This window comes from Mustela nigripes, chromosome 1 (genome assembly GCF_022355385.1).
Source record: "Mustela nigripes isolate SB6536 chromosome 1, MUSNIG.SB6536, whole genome shotgun sequence".
NCBI lineage: Eukaryota > Metazoa > Chordata > Mammalia > Carnivora > Mustelidae > Mustela > Mustela nigripes.
Genome location: NC_081557.1, coordinates 182,941,059 through 182,951,708, shown reverse-complemented (window position 1 = coordinate 182,951,708; position 10,650 = coordinate 182,941,059). Strand labels below are relative to the sequence as shown.

Sequence of the window (10,650 nt, the reverse complement as noted above, 5' to 3'; positions counted from 1 at the left end):
CTCCAGGACCAGTCCGACTCTCTCAGAGAAGCCATTCACCATGTTAACTTTAATCTCATGATTCCCATGGAAGCAAGATAATGGCAGAGTTCTTGGTCCTATATCTTCCTCATTTTTTGATCCAGCAAGAGAGAGCAAGAGGCTGTTCTCAAGAAATCTCAACCAAAGTTTCCTTGTACCTCATTCACTGTTCTTGGGTCCCACACTTACCTCTAAAGGCAATGGGGATTGTGGTACTGTTGGCTGGCCTTGGCCATACACTCTACCCTAGAATCAGAGCTACTGCTAACTTCAAGCTATCATTACTTGATCAATAAAGATGTATCACAAAACTCAGTGAGAAGACAGCCAACTATGAATGAAGGAGCAGCCCTCAACAGACACTGAATCTGCCAATCTAGATCTTGGTTTTGTTAGCCTCCAGAACATTGAGAAATAAATATTTGTTGTATAAGCCACCCGCAACCCACACAAAAAGACTTTTCACACTGTTCACAATATTTTCCATTTTTTATGTTTCTAAATACCTTTTTGCCCTACTACTAGATTGAATTTCCTCAGGAATGTCTTCCATAGTTTTATAGTCAGGCCTAGCATTGTGTCTGGCATAAGGTAATCAATCAATAAATGGTTATTAAATAAATGAAGGAAAGAATAATTAGTTTAGGATAACAGAAATCTAGATAAAAGTAGACATGCTAAAGAGTATTTAAAAATCAGTAAATATCACACCCTTCATCTGAATGTGAAATTCCACACACATTATATCAAAATTCTATTTACTGAACAATACTTTAAAAATAAAGGTACCATTACCTAGTGTTCCAGGTTGTTGATACTTCTCAATTTGAAATATGATGCAAAGATCAAACAGCTACTAAATTTGAAGGACAATACATTTTCTACTAACACTACATATTCAAATTTGCTGAGTGACATCATCATAGCTGTTATAGTTATACATGCTGAGCACTTAGCATAGCCCAATATATCTTTCCTAAACATCATATATATATAAAATCATTTGTTTCTCTCACACGCACAAAATATATGGCCATCTAAAATCAGATAAAAAAAAAAAAAAAGCAGACGTCCTTCAGACAAATGTGGGACTAGGAGCCAGAGTTTCCTTCTAATGTATATAAATTTGTTTGGTCCAAATTAAAATCTTTCCTAATATAAAAATGTATAATATAAAAAGCGATGCCAAACTAACACCTAAATATGCCATGGTATTTATCTGTTGAAAACTGATTGAGTCAAGAAGCTTTCATATGAAGCCTTAAGTAGAAAATGTTGTAGTGATACAAATTTATTAAGAAATCCAAAGTGTTGACATTGCATCAAAATTTATGAGAATGAAGATGGAAATGAAAATATCCATCTTTGCAGAGACTTTGGAATCTACTGGTAGAAATAAAACTCAAAGCCAGAGGGATACCTGAGTGATGCAGTGAAGTAAGCATTTGACTCTTGGTTTAGGCTCAGGTCCTGATCTCAGGGTCAGTTCAGCATGGAGTCTGCTTGAGATATTCTCTCTTCCTCCCTCTGCCCCGCCCTTTCATGCTCTCTCTCTCAAATAAATAAATCTTAAAACAAACAAACCTCAAAACCAAAGAGACACACTGTTTTCAATGCAAACTATTTATCACTTTCATTTCCTTGAAATGTTTTTTCTTCCCTTTCAGTGTCATTTCCTTCTTGTCTGAACAAAGTAACTTTCTGATATGGTTTCAAAAAGTAGCTACCTGTATCTGACTAAAAAGAAGTTGAACTAAAAATTATCTTCCTGAAAAAATTATCTTACAGAAGTATAGTATATACTACTTTCATTCTAACGACCTTTTGCACATATTTAAATCAATAGCCCAACTAAAAATAATGCTAAGGATTAGAGAAAAGAATTCTCAAAGTATGGATTACTGTAGTTCCTGAGTATTTTCTTATAGACAAGGAAATGGAAGCTGCACATTTCCTTCCCACCACTTAACATATGACAATAATAAAATGTGGTCATCAGAAATATTGAATTCTACAGTTACTTTTTTTGGCATTTTCAATTGACACGTAACATTCTGTACATTTAAAGTGTACAACTTATTGATACATATACATATTGCAACATGATTACCCCTGTAGCTTTAGCTCACATCTCTATCCTGTTATAGATTTATTATTTCTTTTTTGTAGTGAGAACATTTAAGATCTGTTCTCATAGCTATTTGGAAGTACATAATACAATATCATTGACTATAATCCCTATCTACATTAGATATTGAGAACTTATTTAACTACTAGTTGCACTTAATTAATTGTTGCAACATTCTCCCCAACTACAATATGTAAATTAACTGTGATATTTGGAATTGGATCTCTACCTACATTCATTCATTTATCGAATTAATATTTATTAAGCATTACTGTATTTTTATTTAACAATTAAAGCACTATTGTAAGTGCTGGTTATACAATGCTGCACAAATCGTTTGCCTTCAGGGAAATTATATCCAGGAAGTGGAGACAAACCACATCCAAGTAAACAAACTAGTTTCAAATAGTGTATATAAGATACGAGTACAAAGAAGGAAATCAAATAAGGGAATGTGGTAGAAAATGATTGGATTTAACTTTAAATGGGGTGATCAGAGAGAAGAACTAAGCAAACAAAAACTTACAGGTTGCTGCATCAATACCTATTTTCTGGTTTTAACAGTATAATATGGTCATGTAAGATGTTGTTAATGGGGAAGTTGGGTAAGAGGTACACAGAACTCTGTATTATTTTTGCAACTTCTTGCCTGTCGGACTATTTCAATATAAAAATTTAAAACTAATAAATAACTTACACATTGTGCAAACAACTATAAAGGAAAGAAAGGTGACAGTTAAGACTTTAGGAAGGGTAATCATGAAAGATAGCGCTGAGGAGGTGATTTTGAGCAGAGATCAGAAACATCAGAATAGTCTATAGAGAAGGAGAGGAGTAGCATTTCCAGCAGAATTCCTATAGCCTGCAGAGAGGCCCCAAGGCAAGAAAAAGTTGGCATGGGAAAGGAATTGATAGAAGATACAGTTGGAAGGAGGCATGGCAAAAAAGGGAGAGACTGAGACAGGAGAATATGGTTGATGAAGTAGAAGCCCTTGGGTGTTTTGTACTAGCTGGATTTTGTTCTTTCATTTTCAAGCCTCAAATCTACCATACAACCAATGTATGTTGTTAGAACAAATATTTATTCTAAGCTAAAACAAATACCTTGGCTATCACTACATTATCTATTCTACTACGTAAATTATTCATTTATGATCACATATACCAGTTCTCTACATACTTTAACATACATACAAAGTACCTAGGAATCTTTTTTTAAAAAAAAGATTCCGATTCAGGGTATGAGGTAGGATCTGAGATTCTGCATTTTCAACAAAATGCCAGATGATATTGCTGCTGCTGCTGTTGTTTCATGCAACAGACTTGGGTATCTAGGTTGTAGTGTGATAAGGAGTTTGGAATATATGCTAAATTCAGTGGGAAGCCATTGAAGGACTTTAAACGACACATAACCCAATTTTCTTTATACTGTACTTCCATAAGACTCATTATATTGTTGGCTCAGGCTCTTCTCTCTCTCCAGCCGATATTTAGTAAGAAGGCTGTTTCAAAGTTCCAAGTCACCTGCACGTTTCGGGTTTCTTCTATGTATTATTCTCTTTGGGGCTTAAATCCAGTTAGTGAACTAGGTAGGTCAGGCCAGGTCCAGGTCAGTGGCCTTCAAAGACTCTTGCTCATGTGTTCCTAAAAGGTTTTGTAAGCAATACACCCCTACACACATTAATATCTTAAATTTTTCATAATAAATTTAAATCATTGTAAAGGATGCAATTTTCTATACTATCACAAATATTTTTTAAATAAAACTTTAGTAACACTCTTTTAAATGTATCTAATGGGACCTAAATACTATAGTTACTTATATCCACTATCATTAGTGGATAAATTAATACTGGACAAATAAAAATAATAATGGACAAATAATAAAATTAATAATGGACAGATTTTTCTTTAATAGCTGCAAATTATGATTTCTTTTTCTTTCTGAATTTGCAATTTCATCATATTTCCCCTGCAGAATGTTACTTTATATTTAATGTTTAAAAGCCTTTTATGGAGTGCTTCTCTTTCTTACCTGCAACAAATTACATAAATAAATATAAATTTAATTCCTAAAATTTTATGTAACCATAAAGTTTTAATAATTAACTTTCTCCTCTCTTGAATTCCCCCGTTGAGTTACAACTGCAGGTATTAATGAAAATCAATTAACCAAAATATTTATTTTATAAAATGTGATAATTATCATGTAATAAGTAAAACGTACTGGAAATCTATCTCTTATTGTGAAAAAAATGTGGTCTTTTTTCACCAATTAGTTAATAATGTATCTGTGGATGAATCCTACTGATTGCTTGAAAAGGGCCTATTTCTATTTGTTCATGTATATTGACATAGACTTTGAGAAACTAAACTTTGGTCAAATAAACAAGGAGATAGGGATGAAAGGAGTTTTATTACATCAGTATCTCTTAATTCTTTTAATTCCTTTAGAGTTACATGCCAAAATTTACATTATGATTTATTATATCAAAAATTATTTCTTTGATTAGGTCCCTATAATACTAAGAATTAGAAACCAATCAGAAATCTGAGTCACAAAATAATTTATTACCTAATTATTATTCATTTGTTGTTAGAGGAAATTTACCAAAACTTCTCAAGTGATATTAGCTATATATTCTTTTAACTTCAATGTTTTAATGTCATGAAATACAAGTACAAAACATTGTACGAGTGTGTGTTGTATTACATGAAGTTGGAATAATACATTTGTGTTTTTATCAAACTCTGTATCACCCAGTGCTAGCCACTGTACCAACAGCTTTCCACAGGGATTTTTCTATTCTTCCTGTAAGGTTTTATCATGAAGAAAAAAAGCTCACAAATCTTTTCAACCACTGTAGATTTGTATTTGTTAATATTCTTGTTCAGATGCTTTGGAAAACTGTTAAGAAATACAAAATTGCCATAGCCAACTGAGTAGCTAAAGTATGTTGTTATTTCATGTTGGCCAAAATCTCCCTTACGTCATCATTGCGAAGACACTGTGCCCTTCAATGGGGTAAGAAAAAGCATTGTCTCAATGGTTCTGTTACTGTTTAAGAAGGCAAATTACCATTTCTTGAAATGTACAGAATATTTTAATAGTTATTGGCTAAACTGTCATTCATGAAAATCCAGTTATATAAGACAAATAACAGCAACAGAGAGCCGTAAGTCCCCACATATACTAAAGAAAGCAAGTTTGGAAATATTTAAACTAACTGTTTTTCCCACCTCTACTCTGGTTTAACCACATCAAGTGAGAGTAACATGAGCCAGTAAAGAAAAGTGTCTAGAATTCAGCATCCATAGAATACCTCAGCCATTTCAGCTAAGACTTTTTAAATGACAAATCAAAAAAGATGATGAAAGTAGCATTTACTTTGTTGGAAATAAAAAAAATTAAAATCTGCTAATTTTATAAAATATTTGAAACTAATTTTGTTTTCATAATTAAATGATGTTTACCTTTTTTAAAGTTCTAATTATCATTCTTGCTGTTAAAAAAAATCAAAGTGATATCAACCTTTAGGGATAACCTTTGGGCTATTTAAAATAATGTTTGGAAAACTGAACATTTTTAATTGCCAGCATTATGCTTTGTTCTTTGTAGAATCATCTTTGTTTCTTCTTTTAATATCCCAATTATAAACCCCGGCCATACTTACTTCTGTGGTAGTTAATTGATATTGAAGAAAGTCAAGGTCTTCCTCAAGAGAATCAAGATTCTTCATGGTAGTCAATAAATTCTTTCCCAACAATGTCTCATCTTCATCAATATCACAATATCACATTCAAGCATTACATTAAGCCCCAACCACAGACACATTTTATGAGTAGGAGGTTTGCAATACAAGTTATCCACTAGTAAGAATCTGGTTTCCAGTGCACTGGTGGGCTCTTTTTTTTCCTCCTACACATATTTTTTTTTTTTTTTTAAAGATTTTATTTATTTATTTGACAGAGAGAGAGATCACAAGTAGGCAGAGAGGCAGGCAGAGAGAGAGGGAGAAGCAGGCTCCCTGCTGAGCAGAGAGCCCGATGCGGGGCTCGAACCCAGGACCCTGGGATCATGACCTGAGCCGAAGGCAGCGGCTTAACCCACTGAGCCACCCAGGCGCCCCCCTCCTACACATATTTTAGAATTTCAAAGTCTGCTTAATTTCAGGAATCTGACCTTTCAGCCTCCTTTTCTTTTGAGCAAGTTTGAGTTCCATAAACTTATACTTCTGGTATTGTTCATCCAGCTTCTTTTGTACTGCTTCTGCAGTCTCATTCTCAGGCTGTTTCATGAAGGAATCCACATCTTCCACAAACATGGCCTCAGCAGTCCCTAGGTGGAGCTGCTTTTGGTTCCCTGCCGCCACTTCTCCTGAGCCATGGCTATCCTTGGTGGCCACCATCTTGGGGAAGCATTAACCATGTATTTTTTCACTTGAAGCCACCTGTTCCAGTCACAAAGGGAAAATTAAAATATTCCTAATTTTAGCATATTTTCTATACAATATGTTTGATAAAATGTTTTGTCATGTCACTTGTTTTAAATGTTTCTTCAAGGGGCACCTGGGTGGCTCAGTATAAGCCTCTGCCTTATGCCCAGGTCATGATCTTGGGGTCCTGAGATCGAGCCCCACATCTGGCTCTCTGCTCAGCAGGAAGCCTGCTTCCCCCTCTCTCTCTCTGCCTGCCTTTCTGCCTACTTGTCATCTCTGTCTGTCAAATAAATAAAATCTTTAAAAAAAATAATAAACGATAGCCTAGCTGGATATAGTATTCTTGGCTGCATGTTTTTCTCGTTTAGTGCTCTGAAAATATCATGCCAGCTCTTTCTGGCCTGCCAGGTCTCTGTGGATAAGTCAGCTGCCAATCTAATATTTTTACCATTGTATGTTACAGACTTCTTTTCCCGGGCTGCTTTCAGGATTTTCTCTTTGTCACTGAGACTTGTAAATTTTACTATTAGGTGACGGGGTGTGGGCCTATTCTTATTGATTTTGAGCTTTGGTAAGTGCTGTGAAGTGTGTAAACCTGGTGATTCACAGACCTGTACCCCTGGGGATAAAAATATATGTTTATAAAAAATAAAAAATTTAAAAAATAATAATAATAAATAAATTAATGAAAAAAATAATGAACGTTTCATCAAAATCTTAGAGCTGCAGGTTAAACTTGCTTATAGAAAATGTCCGCTTTGAACCTGATTACAAGGTTATGTTTCATTGTTACCCCAAGTTAGCCAAATCAGATTGATTTTCTGTTAAAGAAATAACAAGTCTTACATTTTTTTAATTCAAATGAATGTGTTCAAATGCATATTGAGGGGTAACACCACTGAAAAATAAACCATAAAGAAGTACTAAAAAGTAGGGGCACCTGGGTGGCTCAGTAAGTGAAAGCCTCTGCTTCGGCTCGGGTCATGGGATTGAGCCCCACATCGGGCTCTTTGCTGAGCAGGGAGCCTGCTTCCTCCTCTCTCTCCGTCTGCCTCTCTGTCTACTTGTGATCTCTGTCTGTCAAATAAATTAAAAAATTTTTTTAAAAAAGTATTAAAAAGTAAGACATTAAGATTAAAGTCATATAGTCTAATATAATTTTTTTTCATTTTCATAATAAGCTAAAGCCAAGGAATAAGTTTTATGCTAGCTTTCAATATTAAACTTAGAATAATATAACGTAGTGGTTAACCCAAATTATAAGTTATTTATATTATATAAATCAAATTTATATTATATAAATTATAAGTTATTTATATTATAAATATTTATAAAATTAGAAAAAGAGAGAGAAACATAGCATATGTTCTATACTGGGCTCCCAAAAAGCAGAACCAAAGGCAGAGGCTTAAGAGCAAATGCTAGGTCTGGAAATAAAGGAGAAGAAAAGCAGAGATGGAAATGAAGATGTTACAAAAGTTGGCTAGCTCTGATCAGTTGCTGTAAGAAATGTGCCTTGACCCCTAGGGTTTATAGCAGCATTATCTACAATAACCAAAATATGGATAAAACCCAAATGTCCACTGACTGTTGAATGGATAAAGATGTGATATGTATATGTAATATGTAATGGAATATTACTCAGCCATAAAAAATAATGAAATTTTGCCATTTACAATGATGTGGATGCAGCTAAAGTCAAGCAGAGAAACACAAATACCATATGATATCACACATATGTGGAATTTAAGAAACAAAACAAATGAACATGGAGGAAAAGAAGAGAGGAAAACCAAGGAACAGACTCTTACCTATAGTGAACAAACTGATGGTTACCAGAGGGGAGGTCGGTTGGGGGATGAGTGAAATAAGTGATGGGGATTAAGGAGGGCACTTGTAATGAACACCAGTGTTGTATGTAATTGTTGAATCACTAAATTCTACACCTGAAACTAATAGGACACAGTATGTTACCTGACTGGAATTTAAATAAAAACTTGAAAAAAAAAAAAAAAGGAAGAAGAAAAGAAAGAAAGAAATGCTCTTAGGGACCATCCATCTGGAGGAGAAATGGGGAATAATTTTTCTTTCTTGCCAGGTAGTGAAAACTAAGATTTTATTGTGGATCTTCCAGGTTCTAAATTCCAGTTTGCCACAAGTAAGTAAGTGCCTGGGGGCAGGATTTTCAGAATGGTGAAGTGATGAAGTAAGGAGCTGAGCAGACCCTCTCCTCAGTCAAACAATGTTTTAATTGGTGAAAATTATGAAAGTCAATCATTCAAAGTCTGGAAATTGTACTAAGGACACAGACCAAATGAGTAAATATTCTTTCAAGAAGTTATGGTAAATCATGGGTAAGAACAGTGAGCAACTGGGACACCTGAACCATGATCCACTCTTTTACATACTCCTTCAGTTCCACATTATGGAAGTTCTACCTCTTGGTTGGAATTTGCAACCAAGAATGAGCTTCCTCTCCCCACCCAGCTCCCAGTCTGGGGCTATGATAACAACAAGAAGGGTAGGCTGGTGGTGTTTCATCTTCTTCAGGTCCATGTTACAGGAGCTCTATTACTGAAATAGTAGCAGATGGGGGTCTCTCTTCTTATACACAGCTTCTCCTCAAGACAGAAACACTACCATTAGGTATGGCAAGCTGAAAAAACTAAGGTTCCATCCCCATCCCCACCTAGCTGGAAGGGAGGAGGTTCCAGGCTGGGAGAAGCAAGCTGAGAAGACCAGGGTCTGTCCTGACCCCAGTGAGTAGCCACTGGCAGTGGGTAAAGGACGAGCAGTTTCTTGCCAGAGATCTAGTATAGTGGCACATGGGTTCTATCCTGGAGGAAAGGCAGGATACAGAAACCGTGAAATATGGGATATATGTGTACATATATATATATATATATATATACACACAGAAATATATTATACATTACATATAACATGTGTATATATGTACACATGTACACACACAAATATACACAATATATATTTATGAGTAGTATATATAATAAATGTATATTTAATATATATTTATATTTTATTTATATTATTTATATAATATATAAATAATATAAATTTATTATATTATAAATATTTACATTTATAATTTATAAATATTTAAATATATTTATAAATATAAATATAGAGAGATATAAAATTATAATTTAAAAATTATATTTATAATTTATATTACAATATAAATTATATTATATTATAAACAATGCAAATATATATAAGTAATATATTTGTATAATATAAATAATATAAATAAAATATTATATAAATATATATTATTTATATATTATATAAAATATATAATATATAATAAATATATATAATATGTGTGTGTACATATATATGTATATACACATATATTACTCAGCCATAAAAAAGAATCAAATCTTGCAACAATATGGTTGGAGCTAGAGGGTACTATGCTAAGTGAAATAAATCTGACAGAGAGAGACAAATACTATATGATTTCACTCATATATGGAATCTAAAAAACAAAAGGAACAAACAAAAAACCCCAAAACAGAAACAGACTCATTTTTGGTGAGTAAATATGCAAACTAAAATTATAAATCTCCTAAATTTGACATAAGTTTTCTATGATTTCTTTTTTTTTTTTTAAGATTTTATTTATTTGACAGAGAGAGAGATCACAAATAGGCAGAGAGACAGACAGAGAGAGAGATGAGGAGAAGCAGGCTCCCTGCTGAGCAGAGAGCCCCATGCGGGACTCTATCCCAGGCCCCTGGGACCATGACCTGAGCTGAAGGCAGAGGCTTAACCCACTGAGCCACCCAGGCACCCCTTCTATGATTTCTTTTTATAAGAATTCAAATTCTGACTGACCATAAAGGTGAGCAACAGTAAAAGATGCCCAACCTCTTCACTTAAATGTCATAGGAAAAATATATTTCAGTTAATGTACATATAGTCAATGTTATTATTCTGGGGCTAAAATTTTTCTCTGTTCCAATCAAGTTTAAATGTTGGACATCCTGCCTTTGAATTACTGTTCTAAAATTGCTTAAATTTCTCAGCAGTAAGTAT

General features: G+C 33.8%; 1 pseudogene; it reads right to left on the bottom strand.

The window, feature by feature from the left end:
- Positions 1 to 5,748: 5,748 nt before the first annotated feature.
- On the bottom strand, positions 5,749 to 6,558 carry LOC132014392 (prefoldin subunit 3-like; annotated as a pseudogene).
- Between the last annotated feature and the right edge of the window lie 4,092 nt (positions 6,559 to 10,650).